General features: G+C 34.1%; 1 long non-coding RNA gene across 8 annotated transcripts; it reads right to left on the bottom strand.

Annotated features, from left to right (window-relative positions):
- Positions 1-13804: 13804 nt before the first annotated feature.
- LOC105804351 (uncharacterized) lies at positions 13805-16896 on the bottom strand. 8 transcript variants are annotated; one of them, XR_008191169.1, is made up of 4 exons: positions 16571-16896; positions 15832-16440; positions 14345-15230; positions 13805-14227 (listed from the first exon to the last, which is right to left on the bottom strand). It is a non-coding gene; the product is annotated as an uncharacterized LOC105804351 (long non-coding RNA). The 8 variants fall into 8 exon arrangements; XR_001136924.2 differs by having other exon boundaries at positions 15832-15957; positions 16571-16893; XR_001136922.2 differs by having other exon boundaries at positions 15832-16088; positions 16571-16893.
- Between the last annotated feature and the right edge of the window lie 700 nt (positions 16897-17596).

Here is a 17596-nt window from a genome sequence, read left to right on the forward strand (position 1 = left end):
CGCAATATGGAAACAATTTATAATAGATATAATTAATTGAATTATAAAATTAATTTAATAAAATTGGGAAAGCAAGTTTAAGAAAATAATAAATAAATGGTCTCGTTAGTAGGGACTAAATTCTTAATTTTAAACACCAAATAAATTTAAAGATTATTTGAGTAAATTACAATTATATTTTTAATTTAATTCATCAACAATTTCAAACATTAAATTTAAGCTTAAAATATGTTATTATTTTATCTATTTACTTAGGTAATATGTTTATAAAGGTTAAAAAGTATTAACTTATATGTCTCTATCTTTGCATATCGTATCAAATTAATTTCTAATATTTAGTTTATATCTAATATTTTTGTTTTTTTATTTAAATTGAGGTCTAATTAGATACAAATCTAAAAATAATGATTTTCTTAAATATTGTTAAGAAAAACAAAATAAAACCCATGTTCTCATAATAACTACCAAGGAAAATAAATATCTTGTATTTATTTTTATTGAGTGTTGTTTAGTCTAGTTGTGTAGAGCATGCCTAATATTAACATATACCATTTTAAGGTATCATTAACAGGTTATATAACTTACATAATACGACATAATACATAAATATATATCATATCTTAACTTACATAGTGAAATAATACTTATAAGTGAAAAACTTACCCTTGTAATATCTGCTGAAAATCAGACTTCCAAGAATTAAGAAATGGACCGGTCTTGGATGAATTTATCAAGGGTAAGCAACGAATATCGAAATGGAGTACAGACTTTTTTGAATTTTGCATTTCAATATGCAAGCCAAGAAAACATGATTCTTTGCCCCTGTAACAAGTGTGTCAACATAAACTGGCATTATCGTGAAGTTGTATACGAGCATTTAATTGTTGATGGGTTTGTTCGGGGTTATAAAAAATGGTTTTTCCATGGAGAATGCCCGCCTAGTACTTCCTCGTCAACAATGGATGTTTCTTATCCTGGTAGATCTTACCATCAGTCCGTTGGAGGGGATGACATGGAAGGTATGTTGCGGGATGCATTTAATATGCACAGTCATGGTTTGCAGTCGTTCCCAGCCGTCTTTGTGCCATCTGTTGATTGTAATGTTGGTGCAAATACTTTTACCGAACCGGGAACAACTGTACCTCCTGAAGAGCCGAATGGAGAAGCGGCGAAGTTCTACACGCTACTTAATGACATGAACGAAGAACTATATGAGGGGTCAAAATTCTCCAAAATGGCTTTCTACTTTCGTCTTTTCCAGTTAAAATGTTTGGGAGGGTAGACCGGAAACTCTTTGACAATGCTGCTAGAGTTTTTGAGAGAAATGTTTCCGTTTGCAAAAATCCCTCAGTCATGCAAAGATATGAAGAAAATGATAAAAGACTTAGGTCTTGGGTACAACAAAATCCATAGTTGCCCGAATGACTGCATGTTGTATTAGGCGATCGAAGAAACCAAAGATCTTTGTCATGTATGCGGCGAATCCCGTTGGATAAATAGAAACACAGAAGATGAGAACGACGATGAAAATGATGCACAACCAAGAACGAAGCCGGTCAAGATTTTACGGTATTTTCCGCTGATACCAAGGCTTCAAAGGCTTTTCATGTCGTCGAAGACAGCGGAGTCAATGACGTGGCACCATGATGGACGAACCGATGATGGATTATTAAGGCATCCGACAGATTCTTTAGCTTGGAAATCATTCGACAATAAATTTCCAACCTTTGCAAGCGATCCTAGGAGTGTGAGGCTTGGACTAGCATCTGATGGATTTAATCCTTACAAGATCATGAGCACTGCGTCAAGATTTTGGCCAAGAGTGCTTGTTCCTTACAATCTGCCTCCGTGGATTTGCATGAAGCAATCTTCCTTATCTTATCTATGATTATCCACGAGAAAGCAACCCCGTAAATGATATCGATGTTTATTTACAGCCACTTATTGAAGAGTTAAAACAATTATGGGCTGGTGTCGAGACATACGATGTGCTGAGAAAGGAGAACTTTAAATTAATTGCAGCTTTGATATGGACCATTAATGACTTCCCCTCTTATGCCAATTTATCCGGTTGGAGTACAAAGGTTATGCGTGTCCTTGTTGTGCTGCACAAACATGTTCGCAATGGTTATACAATGGGAAAAAGTTCTCTTACATGGTGCATCGTCGGTGGTTACCGAAAAATCATAGATTTAGATTTGAGTTCAAGATTTGATGCATCAAGAGTTCAGAGAAGCTCCTTCACAGACAAGTGGATCTGATATCTTGTTCATGTTGAAAGATATAAATTTCAGTTATGGAAAGATAAACCACCCGGCAAACACACAAATAAATAGAAAATCAAATGATGAAGCTGATGATGACTCCGATGAAGAGAATGATCCCAACGAGGCGGACTTGTGGAAAAAAAGAAGTATATTTTTTGAGTTGCCTTATTGGGAGCATCAGCTTTTACGACACAATCTTGATGTTATGCACATTGAGAAAAATGTCTGCGAGAACATTGTGGGTACAATTTTGAATGTAGATGGAAAATCAAAAGACAATCTTCAAAGTCGACTTGATTTAGTCCAAATGGGAATTCGACCTGATCTTCATCTGAATCCACTTCCTAATGGGAAATATTGGTTGCCGCCTTCAATTTTTTCGATGTCGATAACAGAGAAAGAAGTGTTTTGTACGGTGTTGAAGGATATAAAGGTTCCAGATGCGTATGCATCAAATATATCTCGATGTGTTAGTGTTAAAGATTGAATACTGTATTCGCTAAAATCACATGACTATCACATCTTGATGCAAGATTTACTGCCAGTTGCTCTACGATGTTGTATGTCGAAGAAGGTGACGTCTTGTATAATTGAACTATCTAATATAATGAAAGCCATTTGTGGCAAATTTTTGGATGTTCAAGAACTTCAGAAGGTACAGGATAGAGCCGCATTGACTTTATGCAACATGGAGAAAATCTTCCCACCTTTCTTCTTCACTATTATAGTTCACTTGATAATCCATCTCCCGGGAGAAGCAATTCTTGGCAGACCCATTTTCTACCGATGGATGTATCCCATAGAAATATGTTAATTTATTTTAAAAACTCTCCTTCCCTAAACCCTATATGCCTTTAAGTACAACTTTTCATAATGTTGCATATCGTGTTTAGGTTCCTATCCAAATTAAAGTCTTATCGCCGCAACAAGCGTTATCCGAAGGATCGATTCTTTGAAGCCTACTTAGCGAGATGAATGTATGACCTTCAGTTTGCGATATTTGGATGATGTCGAAACAAGGTTGAGCAGACCAAATAGAAATGCTGGACTCACGGATCATAACTTGGCCGATACTTATTTGTTCCAAAGTTTTGGAGAACCAATCGGCAAAGTGGAAATTGCAGAATTAGATGATTTTTTGTGGGTACAAGCACATCGGTATGTTCTGTTTCACAATGAATCAATGGAACCTTTACGCAAGTAAGTTCTAGAAATTTGATAAATATTCATCACCTTTAAATTGTTTATCTTCTAACAAGCGGAACATATTTTTTACATAGTGAGTACAAACAATTACTGAGATCTCGTTCGTGCTCCCGAAGAACATAACTTCGAGATATCAATAAGTTGTTCACAGAATCTTTCCATGAATGGTTAACCCAAACGGTATGCAACTGTAGCTTTCATCAACATATAATTATAATCTTTTCTCATAAAATTTTTATCAACTTAGTTTACTTTTCATACAAGAGGTTTGGAGTGGGAAGAACGTGACCGACGAAGTTAAATGGCTTTCTCAAGGTCCAAATCGGGTGGTTAAAAGATATAGTGCGTTCCTCATAAACGGATTCAAATTTCATACAAAATATCGCGAGAGATTGAGGAGAACGCAAAATTGTGGAATAGTTGTTAATTCCTCAATTACTAGTTATGCTAGTGCTAGGGACAACAATCCTGTCGAGGGAAATGTAGAATATTTCAGACTTCTTACTGATATAATTGAGTTGGATTACTACGAAAAATTGAAAGTTGTCTTATTTCGAGGTGATTGGGCCGATGTTAATACTGGTCGTGGAATTAAGCAAGATCAATTTAGTTTCACAATAGTGAACTTCACTCGATTGATTCATACAGGACAACAATTGATTGATGAGCCGTACGTATTTTCTTCTCAAGTCAAACAAGTTTTTTACTCAAAAGATCCAATTGATGAGGGTTGGTACGTTGTACTCCGTAACATCCCTAGGGACTTGTTTGACATGGGCAGTGGAAGTAGAGATGGCATTGACGACAGAACACAAACTTTGCCATTTCCAGAACAAAACTTAAACGAAAACATCCCTAGTACTAGTACACACAGTCAATGGGTCCGCCAGGATACAGACGAAGAAATTTATGGATTATAATATAGTAAGCTTTTACGATTATTTAATTATATGTAATACCATATCATAATATTGGTCTTATTATATATTTCAACTATTTTAAACATATTATTATTGTAATTGTATATTAAGTTTTCAACTAATTTATTTGTATTGCAGATAAAATGCCTAGAAGACCCGTGCGAGCGTACCGCATTGTTCAAGGTACTTCAAACTCGGTGGAAACAAACAAAGACCTTGAACAACAGATCGCTATTGGATCTTGAATGTTAGGTTACACCTGAGGAACCTATAGAAGCTCAAAGTAATTTAACATTTAATTTACATGTGTGTTGACTTATTATTTATTTTATTTTATTAATTTCTTATATTACAATACTTTTTTTCCAGCTGAAACTGGTGGGACGCGGAGAGTTCGCGGACGTACGCTACTGAGGGATTTATACGATCTAGATCCAGTCGAGCGTGTCCAAGTATCCAGTAATAGCTTTGGTCAGTCTGTTGGATCAGAAGCTCGCATTTTAGCAGGATACATGGGCATTCTAGCACGGAATGCAAATATGTTGCCAATTAACTTCGAGTCATGGCATAAAGTGCCCGAGAGTAACAAGAACCAAGCTCTCGATAATATTAAGGTAACAAAACGTGTATATCATTTATAATACTTGGGTTTAAGTTTCGTTTACATTTACTTTCTTAAGTTGTGTTTTTTGTAGGCGAGATTTGCTCTAGAGGTCTCCGATGCTTATGTAAAGAAAGCATTGAGAAAAAGATGGAGAGACCATAAGAGCACTTTAAAGAAAGACTATTTTAAGACAAAAACAACACTCGACGAGAAATTACAAAATGTCCCGCCGGGAATGCTGAGGTACTAGTGGGAAGAGGTCGTTAGATTTTGGACTTCGAAGAAAAGAGAGGTATGTGTTACTACAAAAATCTTGTAATTATTTTGGTTTATAGTATTTACTAATTAACGTACTAATAATTTCATAACGTAGGATCGTGAACGAGTTGGAACAAGTAGTAGGCAGAAACAAAAATTCACGCATACAGCTGGGTCGAGAAGTTTTGCGTGTGTAGCTCAGGCCGAGGTATTTTGAATTTTTTAATACTGACAGATATTTATTGCTTTCTATCAAATAATATTTTACTATTGTATTGTAGGAAGTGTTGTCGGGTCAAAAAGTTGGACGCCTTTAACTTTTTGACATTACACATAGGAAGAAAGATGAAAACCCTATGACTCCTGAAGCTGCAGAAATTATGATACGTTTGCTTAATACAATTTGACTTGTTTTAATTATTTATACTATTTATTTTCTAATGGTTTATTTCATTTCTTGTAATGCAAATATTGTTAAGTTATGTTGCATTTGTTTTTTTAATATATATTGCGTTATTAACTATGTGATTTATTTTTTAGGAAAAACTGAAGGATAAAAAGGCGGAGTACGAAGAGATTGCTTCCAGTGATAGTTCTGTTCATATTGACGACATTGATAACCGGATTATCACTGAAGTTTTGGGTCCTGAAAGGTATGGTCGGCTTCGATTTCAAGGATCTTTTGTTAACCCATCCCAATATTTTGGACCCAGCTCGCAACAATACATGCATTCGGGGAGTCAGGCTCAAGCTGAAGTTCAGAGGTTAAGAGACCAGATAGCTCAGATGCAAGCGACAACGAGTGAGCAAATTACACAACTTAAAGGGGAGGCAACATCGAGAGAAGCTGAGGTTCAAAAAAGATATGAAGAACTCCAGCTACAACTTAAAGCAGATGTGGCAGCGAGAGAAGTAGAGGCAGCAGCGAGAGAAGCTGAGGTTCAACGAAAGTATGAACAACTCTAGCAGCAACTTAAAGCAGATGCGACAGCGAGAGAAGCAGAGGCTGCAGCAAGGGAAGTAGAGGCTGCAGCGAGGGAAGCAGAACAGCTTAAAAAGTTTGATGAACTCCAGCAGCAGCTTCAAAATATGATGAAGATGTTTCAGCAGTCGCAACCGCCGTCGTCTTAGACTATCATGTAAATATACTTCAATTTTGACTTTGGTATTATCATTTTAACTTTTACAATTTTTGTCAGAATAATACGAATTTTATTTTATTTATTGACATTTATTTTAAATATTATATAGATTTATTACTTTCGGTTGGTTAGATTTGGTTTCTTCTGATTTGTTTTTACAGGAGGGCTAAAAACAAAATAAAAAAATTTTCAAATCTGCCAAAATTAGTGGCGTTTTTCTAAAAGCGCCAAGGTCTATAGCGGCGTTTGATGGGTAAGCGCCGCGAAAGATCATAGTCAGCGGCATTTTATGGGTAAGCGCCGCTAAAGACCATGGTCTATAGCGGCGTTTGATGGGTAAGCGCCGCTAAAGACCATGGTCTATAGCGGCGTTTGATGCAAAAGCGCTTCTAAAGACCATGGTCCATAGCGGCGTTTGATGCAAAAGTGCCGCTAAAGACCATGGTCTATAGCGGCGTTTTATGGATAAGCGCCGCTAAAGACCATGGTCTATAGCGGCGTTGATGGGTAAGCGCCACTAAAGACCATGGGCTATAGCGGCGTTTGATGGGTAAGTGCCGCTAAAGACCATGATCTATAGCGGCGTTTGATGCAAAAGCGCTTCTAAAGACCATGGTCTTTAGCGGTGTTTGATGCAAAAGCGCCGCTAAAGACCATGGTCTATAACGGCGTTTAATGGATAAGCGCCGCTAAATACCATGGTCTATAGCGGCGTTTATTATAAAAAGCACCGCTAAAGTTACCAGCGCAGTAATTAGCAGCGTTCTTTGCGGCGCTTTGCTAAGCGCCGCTAAAAGTATTTGCGGCGCTAAAAAACGCCACTATAGCCCTAAAAAAGCGCCGCTAAAAGCCTGTTTTGGTGTTGTGAGTCTTAAAGGATTTAAACTCAATACATTTTTATATCTTAAGATTTACATTAATTACCTTGATAACGCTAGTTTTACTGAAATATTTCACTATATCATTAAAGTTTCAAGTGGATAGGCTCCTCTATATGTTCCACGAATCGAGACAATTCAAGTGAATTAAATGAGAACCTCTATGAGATATTCTATGCACAATGATTACAAATTTTGATTCGTCATGAATGACTCAACTTACCATTAGTATGACCTTAAGTTTATATCTCTACTTAATGATATTAAAATATTGGTATAAACAAGTTTTGCTTTCGGGAGGTGATGTTGCTATATGGCTTCCTTTCCTACTTTATTACAATTTTTCCTTTTCCTATTGCAAGTCAGAGGCGTGTGACTTGGTCGTGTAACCCCTGCACTTAATTAAGTTGCAAGTTAGAGAGTTACACAGGTTAGGGACACGGGCATGTGCCCTACCTCATATGCCACACGGCCTAAGACATGGGTATGCCACTTAGCCGTGTAAGCCACATGGCCTGACCACACGGGCGTGTAACCCCTGAACCTAGGAAAAATTTTGAAATTTTGTGAAAAATTCTCTGAGTTCCCGATTCAGTCTCAACTCTTTTCTAATGTATGATTTGGGCCTCAATGGCCCATAGAAGGGACGATATGGTTAAATTATAATTAATTTTTGATACAATTGTAAAATAACATGAAATATCTGAATATGATTTGTAAATTCTGGTAATGCTCCTAAACCTTGTTCCGGCAAAGGATACAGGTTAGGGGTGTTACAGACACCCTTAACATTACGATTTTTTAAGAAATCAGCCCAGTTTTACCACCCTTTTGACCGAACCTAACATCATGTAACATTTTCCATGTCAAATTATTTAAATCCCACAACACCATTTTTCCATCCATCCATAACATAAGCTTTAGGTCTTATCCTTCGTTTGACAGAACAAAACAATCCTCGAAATATGATTATTGAAATCAATTTCTGTAGAAAGTTGAATTGCATTTTGAAGAGTTGTGATATCTGAAATCCCATCTTGAATAATCATTTGTTTCCTTGCAATAATGATGTTGGAAAATATCTAATTCCTCAATATGCTAGTTCAATGCCAAGTACAACTTCCATTATGTTCCCCTAAATTTTTAAAAAATGCATCATCGACATCTTCATCGTCTCGTTTGGCATTACTATTATTGTCACTTTTTTAGTGCGGACAACAAAATATAGCGATTCACTTTCAAGACTATCCCAGTGAAGTTTACTGTTACAGAACATAAAGTTATTAAACTGGATTATATTCATTATCCGCTCCAAACTAATTCTATGTCTCCAAGATTTAGTTTGAGATGAAAAGATCTTCATCTCAATTTCAACATCATCACTCAACACATTGAAAAATCATGATTTTGTAATGTGAAGACTATAGGGGATCAACAACTAAATTGCCAAAAAATTTGCGTTGGCAAATCATCTTCTTAAAACTTATTTCTCTAAATTGTTGAGTGGTGGGATTACAAATAAAAAAGCTTTTTGTAGTTGTCAGTCAAGCAAAGAAACAATCCAATAATTTCTAAAACACTTGAGTGAAGGTAACGGTGATAAGGCACAACATTAAAATGTTTTAAACTCACCGCTTCAAAATCAAAAGATGGATGCTCATAAGACCTGATGAGGAAGGCAGTATAGGCTGAAGACGATGTTGGTAAGTGTGGGGTAAAAGGAAGTCCGAATTTGAAATAATCGAGCTCTATTCCTTTGACACAAATAGTAAATCTCAATAATGATTTGATGGGTAACCTGGTTAGTTATTTGGGGAATATATCAAGGACTTTTGCTATAATTTCTGTAAAGGTTTGCATTCGTCCGGATTCAAACCTTTCATTTGCAGTAGACATTGAGAACCGATGATTAAATAGAGACAAAAAATTTAAGGGAAATATTTTTATATATAAAGAGGGAGAGATAAGGTCCAATAGAATTCCAAAACTTGTCCTCTCAATTCCACGTATAGAATTGGTACACATTTTTCTTGTTGCCAGCTACCACGCTCAACTAGTATTTGTTTGGTATTCTGGTAACAATCTTGGTACAATTTTCACGAGTTGTCATTTGGTCACTTAATCCTACTTATTAACAAGTTCAATTCATTTTTTTGAAAATGAAAACAACATTTGTAAAAATATATAGGTTGATGAAAAATCTGTGGTTGATTTTTTTATGTGCAAACTCATTTCATAATCTTTGAGTCAAACAATAAAAACAAGAACTTTATGTTTTTTTTTTTACAAATAACATTTAGAAAATCAATTTTTCAGAATTAAAAACATACAAAATTGGAACATTTTCCTATGCCCTAAATGTAGACATTTAAACATAAACTGTGTCAACGCAAATAAATTCTCATTTACCATAAAAGCAAACAAAAAATTGATAATATGCATACAAGAAAGTTTCAGTTGAATCCTGATTATTAAAACTTGGCAAGAGTTGAATGTTGGGAAATGTGCCCATATTGTAGTAAACATGTAATTGTTTTCTATGTGTTTGAACGATGAATAAATAAATCTCACATTTCACTATTATATCTTTTGTATTTTTGTCTTTCATATTTTGCATGCATAGCAAAATTGTGATAAGCAAATATTAGCTCATTGATTGTCTAAGTTCAAACTGATGATAAGTGGTATTATAAAAATGTTTACATTGCAAGAATGATAACTTACTTCAATAGATAATCTAAACGAGTTCGTAATCCCGTAAAAGAATCAAATTGAGAATTTGACTCAAATACTTAGAAGGATTATTTTATTGTCTATAATTCCAATTGGGGAGATGACTAGTCTTGGTTGTTGGAGCAGTTGACTCTACGGGTAGAGACATAGATGTATTCATTGGCAGAATGATACATTAGACTGGACCCAAGATGAGTTAATTTTAAATCCGTTTGTGAATTAATTCACTTATGACATTCATGGTGTGATTTACCTAAATCTTGAGTTAGTCACTAACTATGCGTATGTAACTCATGTGCTTTGATATAAGTGGAAGCTTATGCTCAAAAGATGATCGAGCTGATAGCCGGTATGTTAGGTACATGACTTGTGTGTGGCATGACTTTACTAGCAATAGTGTAATTCATAGCTCAATTAAAGAGTTAACGATATCCTCTTATTGCATTGTGTGGATTGATAAATATGGAATGTGGCCATGGGTTGCTTGTTCTCGAATAAGCAATTTATCAGAGTCATTTGTTAACTGTGATTATATTAATCATTAAGAAGACACAATGGTGACAATGAGATAAAATAGGATTGTATTGAGTGAACGAATTTAACTCTAATGAATCAAGGATATCATATGAGGGTAACACACACATGACAATGTCATTGAACAAAGTAGTTGGATGAATTACTTTCGTAAAGAGTATACAATAATGAGTTTTTTCAATCATGGTAACTGACTTCATGATTAAGTAATTGTGAATTATCGAAACGATGCTTCTGGACATAATTGCAATTACTAGGGTCTAATTGTATATGTCCGGTTGGTCCCTTCGCTAGCTCAACAAAAGCTCAATCAGACTGCAGCTGAATCATAAAAAAATTCTATGACTTTGGAAATAATTTAATTAAGTCAATTTATTTGATGTGGAATTAAACTGGGCGGTTGTAAGAGTTGAACAATTCTTTAATCAAATGGACCCTTTTAGACAACTCCGGAGACAGACACATGCTCATCATGCAGACTCATGCTTGACAGACTTATCCCTTTTCAAACTTCTTCATACCAGATGCATTCATGCTTACAAACACGTAACATTTTCCCTTTAAACTTCATGCATAGGCTTACTCATGACAAATACTTTCACAACAAACTTGTTCAAATAATGACTAACTCATGACAGACATATTCATGCTTTCAGACATACATAGGTACATACCATTCCTTTCCTTTTCAGAGTCATTGAGTCATACTTTACTAGTTCCAGTTTCATACTTTATTCAATTAGCACAGAAATATCTATACTATAATATATATGTAAGAGTCAATCTAGAGACTCACCTTGTTAACTTTAATAGTAGCTTGGGCTCCAAGTTCATACATCCATAGGCGGACTTTTAAAGGTCACCCGAGTGAACAAACAACCTTATACTTGAACTTTGATCGTTAATCTTATCATAGTAGGAAAATCTCCTGATCAACAACTATATGAAGGTAGCCATTGTACTCCTTTAAATAGAAGGAATAAGATAACTTTCCTTCCTTCAGAAGTTTGATTAGTAAAAATCCTTACTTTTACTATGAGACTTGACACATGTCACTCAACTTTCAAATCTGTTCTCATTAGTGGCTTACAACTGCGAGGAATGGTGTATAAGAATCCAAAATCTTTTCATATTTTCGATTTATCAATCCTTCATTTCTAACTATCTTGTTAGCATATTACCTACACGTTAACTAAACTAACAGGGTCTGCCCTAATCTTGGTGGCATCCTTTACCACTTAGGAACCTTGACATCTTTTGCCAATTCCTCTTTCTAAATATGTACATACTTTATGAGGACATTCTTTCCTTTAACTTTCCATTTTTGCCTATGCGCCCCATTAGCGCACCAGAACGTCAATTGGGTGAGTAGGATCGTGCCAACCAAGTTTCCTTTAACCTACACACTCAAACTCAGGACTCGCCAAGTCTGGGTGTTACAATATTACTTATTAATTAGGTCATTTCATTGTTTGGTGATGAAAAAAAATTGTAAAAAAAAAATAGGTTGGTGAAAAATTGAGGCTTCTTTGGTTGATTTTTTTTTATCTTTAAACTTATTTCATAATCTTTGAGTCAAACAATGGAAAAAAAAGAACTTCATGTTTTTTTACAAATAACATTTAAAAAACCAATATGTGAGAATTAAAAACATCCAAAACTAGAACATTTGCCTACACCCTAAATGTAGCCATTTTAACTTAAACTATGTCGACACAGACAAACCCTCATTTACCATAAAAAATAAACAAAGAATAGATAATATGCATACAAGCTAGTTTCAGTTGAATCCTGATTATTGAAACTTGGCAGAAGTTGAACACTCATATTGAAAGAAGAGGATCATGATTTGCATAAGAATGATAACATTGGCCAATCCGACTGTGGGCAACATAGTCCCTTTCCTTGATGATAAAAGCGAAAACCGTTGCAAAAATTTGAGAGCTCCATAAGCCACAAGACATGCCCAAGAAGCAACAACTAGAAGAAGTTTAATCTGGGGAAGTAGGGGCAATGTCGTGAGGGTTCACGGGGGCTGGTCCCCCTAAAATAGGAAAATTTTAACTTTTGGCCCTTTATAATTTATAAAATTTTAAGTTAGTATAGTTAAAATTACACTTTTGCCCTCCAGAAAATAACAAAATTTTGATTTAGTCCTTTAAGAAATTATAAACATGTAAGCTATTAAATTGGAAAATTACATTTTAGCACTCATAAAAATATGCAATTTAATTTCGGCTCCCAAGAAATATTTTTTGGCTTCGCTCTTGGGGGAAGCTGATATTAGAAATATTTGAAGTTTTAAAATTCATACTCACTCAATTATTTAATTGTATTCATTACTTGTATTAAGGAATCATGATTGAGCATCGAATTCAAACTTATAATTTTCGAATTTTGAAAACATGTATTTAACGAGTTACCAATTTTGGATGTTATAAGAGTGCTATAATCTTCCTTATGTTTAACCAATTCTTAAACTCAATTTTTCCTTTGGGCTTCAACGTAGACTATGAAATTACCTTTTCTAAAAATATTTTTAAAGGGAAATTGTTTGATAAACTGTCAGTAGAGTTTTTAGACTCCACAAGTAGAGTTAAGGGTTGACAAGTATCTTATAAGAATATAGTAAAATATTAAAAAAAATTAAACATTTTGAAAAAAGGCACATGATAATTTTTTTAAAGCTAAAGTCACTAACGAGAGTTTTTAAAATTTTAAAATACAATATGTTAAAAGTTGAAAATTTTTTACCACTAAAAGTAAAATATGTGGCAAATTTAGTGGAATAAATGACTAAGGACCAGTTCTTCATTGCTTTTGAAAAGTGCTGTGGAAAAATGCTTTTGAGAAGTGCTTTTGAAAAATTTGAGTATTTGGTATTGCTGTCAAAAAGTACTTTTGAAGAATACAATGTCCATTTTAGACATAATATTATAAAGTAACAAATATGTATTTCAAATTAGTTAATATTATGATATTTTAACAAAATATAAAAATATTTTATTATAACTTATTGTTAATATTTTAATATATAATATTAATTTTAAATATTTCTAAGTAATTAATATTAATTATTTATTAAATTTAATTAAAGTATAGAAACTATATTTAAATATTTGTAATTAGATATTGACACAATTGTATTATTTTAAAAATATTTTTATTTTTAATTAATGCTTTTAACACATTTGTATTATTTTATTTTAAAATGTATTTGAATATATAACTCATATTAAATATTAACATAACATAGAAAACATAAACCTAACAAATTCAAATATTACATATATTTGAATTAAAGTTTTAAAAAGGGATAATATTTATATACCAAATATAAATACTAAAAATTTTACAATAGCATTTACAATTGTGTATGTTGAACCTAATAGGAATAGATGTTGAAGCCTATTGGTGAATGCTCAGTAAGTTTTCAATTGGCAGCCATAACAGACACCCTTGGGCTAGGGAGTCCCATGTATGCAAGCCTTGGTGAGACACGAATTGGGGCTAAGTCTCAGTGAAGGTATCGGACCGCAGTTTCTGAAGCGACCATGTTCAATCCTTGGAGATAGGTTGACTTGTTCCAGTGCCTGAAATTGCAGCTCTTTTAGGTAGTCATTAACACAACCAATTCGAGGGCCAACACCACTTGAATGCTACTCCTCTTTCTCATTCTTGGAATCTGGTTTTTAATTGCAAAATAATAAGACTCTCTTGAGACATTACACTTCATAGAAAAACCAGAACCTTAACCTAGGAAATGATTCAATATTTGAAGAAGCAATAAGCAACAACATACCTTTGATCAGGCCCAGCACCTGATGCAATAGTATCACTCACTGTAAGAACAGCTACTTTGAACTGCACATCCTGAGATCCATCTCCCATTATTTCATTTCACAAACTTTTATGTGGCGTACTACTTGAACTTGAATCATATGACGATGCAGCCTTGCTCAATGGGGTACCACTTAAATCAGAAATAACAATGGCTGAGACAAAACTTCCAGCAGGAAATGTGAAATTGTTTCATATAAAGTACATTCATTCCAAAAGAAAAATATTAGAAGCTACACACAATTGCACAACACAGTAAGTTCATTGTGTTCTGCTTCTTCTCTATTTTTCTTTTTCACCATAGATAAACAAAGTCAGGTCAACTTATACAGAAGGTGAGAAGCCATGGAAGTTTAACTTCATTCCTATTCTCCAACAAGCCATAGATCTGCATGCACACATTCAGAGTGCTCAAGTAACGTACACTTTTCCAATTGAGACCTTTAGCTGTTTGGCAATAGAACCAAATTTCCAATGTACCTATTAATACTTCCAGAAGGGCGTAAATAACTAATTATTGACCGTGAACATATTACTTCAATCTTCTGAATCATTGACTCAGTTGTTATAACAACTAACAAAGGCTTTGAGGAAGTAGCAAGGCAGAAAAAAATTATCATAGAGACAAGGATGGTTTGTAGCAGAAAAAGGAAAAGGAAGGATGAGACAGTGAAGAGAAGACGGAAGTAGGCGAAGTGAGAGGAGTTAATGATGCCATACCACTTGACGAATATCAACACCGTTACTAGTTTGCACCAATATCTTTACATGCTTTGTTTCAGAAGGAGCTTTAACCTGTTCAATGTCCTCAACTTGGACAACTGCATCAGCACCATCGGGTATTGGTCCTGACGGGCAAAACAAAGGTGCAAAATGGACAAAATCTTGAGAAAAAGTTAAGTGCAAAACAATATGGTGAAACTAGTTAAGTCTTAAAGATTAAGATTTAAACATATTAGAAGCTCAAATGTCACCATATTATGCCCTAAAATTAGAAGAAGAAGCCCTGTTTTAACTTAAATTATTATCAATCTTATTTTTTGGAAAAGTATGATCACACTTGAGATCATGTTTTAAAGATCTTGATCATTTAGAAAAAGGCAACACTCAATTGGCCACTCAAGAAGCAATGTTATGTTTAGAAAGATTATCTATTTTTACGAATAATAATTAAAGATGAATGGACAAAAATAAGTTATCAAAAACAACCCACGGGCAAGCTTCTTTTCATTAGACTACTTTGGCACCCTTTAGCAGGCCAGTAATTGGTTTCAGTTTCAAAGAAAGTTACTTCCAGAACATTCACAAAATCCACCACTTTGGATAAACAAACGTCCAAAGCAAAGCAATTATACAGCTAAGTTATTCAAAGATGGCAAAATTCAGCAAAAATGCAGAAGATAACAGGACCTGTTACTGTCCACATGATAACAGAAAGAATAGACTAACCTCCAGTTGTGACATATGCAACAGTTCCAGGAGTCACTGTGACACCAAGCCCATCATTTCCAGCTTTTGATTCAACTATTACAGGATACTCACCAGGACCATCCGAAGCAATCACAGCATAACCATCTTGCGAGAAGTCTCAGTATTCAGATAACACACACCACAAATCTACCCAACTATGAGATATGTATCAATCTTGAACACAGGGGAAGATAGTTTATAATAGAAATATAGCCTCATCCACTATTCCTAATGCCCTGAAAAGGGAATTTTCATGCTGAAGCAAAATGAAAAAACAAATTGAAAATGAAAAAACAAATTGAAGAGCCATTTATATATGAAACAAAGAAATTGAATATGATCAACTTCTACATAAAAAAAAAATCAAAGATCCCAATCGCATATTAGAATGAGATTGACAAAGGCGAACTTTTGAACTTCAAAGTTAAAAACTAAAAACAAACCAATACCCAAAGGCCTATTCGATCTATACAACTGGGAAAAAAGAGAGCCAATTACAGCATGATAAAAGTACCCATCTCAACATCTCAAAACTGGTTCATTTTTTAGAAAAAGAAAACTGGGATTTGGAGCGAACCTTGATTGAGGCTGGATAAGGAGGCAAAGGGTCAGTATTTTATAACAATGAAGCATAAGATGGCAATCAAATTCCAGCGAAAGAAAATATTAAACAGAAGAGGAACTAATTAAACAGAAGAAGAAGAAAAGAAACTCTCACCTGCGGAAGAGGAACAAAGAACAGGAAAGAGCTTTGAAAGCCGAAAATGGGGAAAAAAATTGGGTATACAACTCCAAAGAACCAGCAGAGGGGAAAGAACGTTTGGGGAACCAGCAGAGGAGAAAGAACGTGCAAAAAAAATTATAAAAGAAAAATGAGAAATTTTTAGCTTCTCCGTCTAGAGAAAAATTAAGAGAAACGGAGGCTGTTCTTGGTTCCTTTTAAGAGAAAAGGACTTTTTAGTGAAAAAGTCATTCGCAAACGTGCAGAAGAACGAGGCCTAAGTTCCAAAAAAACAAGATGATTCATTGATTTGAATTTTTTTATTTCTTTTTCAATTTAAACTAGAAACGTTTATGAATCGGATAAAACTAAGACCCGATTTTTTAAGAGTGAGTTTGAGCTTCATCAGTCTTGATTTGCCTATATAATTTGTTTCACTGTTTAAAAACCAATAACACATTTTATTTAAATTTAATTATAAAAATTTATAAATGTTAATATAAAATTATTTTTTATATTTTATATTTCTTTGAAATAAAATGAACTAGACCAGATGAACCTAAGGGTGACTTTGGATGAGCGATGTGCTTACCTATGGTAAGATTAAAAATAATGATGGTGATGAGATTAATTATTATAACTGTGAAGTAAAAGATTCCACCATACCACAGGTGATATCGAAGTTGAAAAATCTAGATCCCCAAAGCAAGTCAGGTTGGGTGAGCCTCTCTTGAAAACCTCTTGTTCAAAATAAAGTTCAGCTCCGTTTGTTTCACTAAAAATGGTTTTCGTAAAATGATTTCTGGAAAAATACTTATTTTGTTGAAAAAACTAATATTTTTTGGAGTTTAGATGAATATGTGTAAAATATTTTACATTGTTTTGCGATTTCTGAAAATATTCATAAAATTTGTTTTTAATGAAACAAACATACATTTGAGATTTTATTATCTTTTCATTGTTTAATTGAATTTATTTCATAAATCTTATTTATATTTTAATTAATCATGTTTTAGTTTTAAT

The sequence above is a fragment of the Gossypium raimondii genome, chromosome 11 (genome assembly GCF_025698545.1).
Source record: "Gossypium raimondii isolate GPD5lz chromosome 11, ASM2569854v1, whole genome shotgun sequence".
In the NCBI taxonomy this organism is placed as follows: domain Eukaryota; kingdom Viridiplantae; phylum Streptophyta; class Magnoliopsida; order Malvales; family Malvaceae; genus Gossypium; species Gossypium raimondii.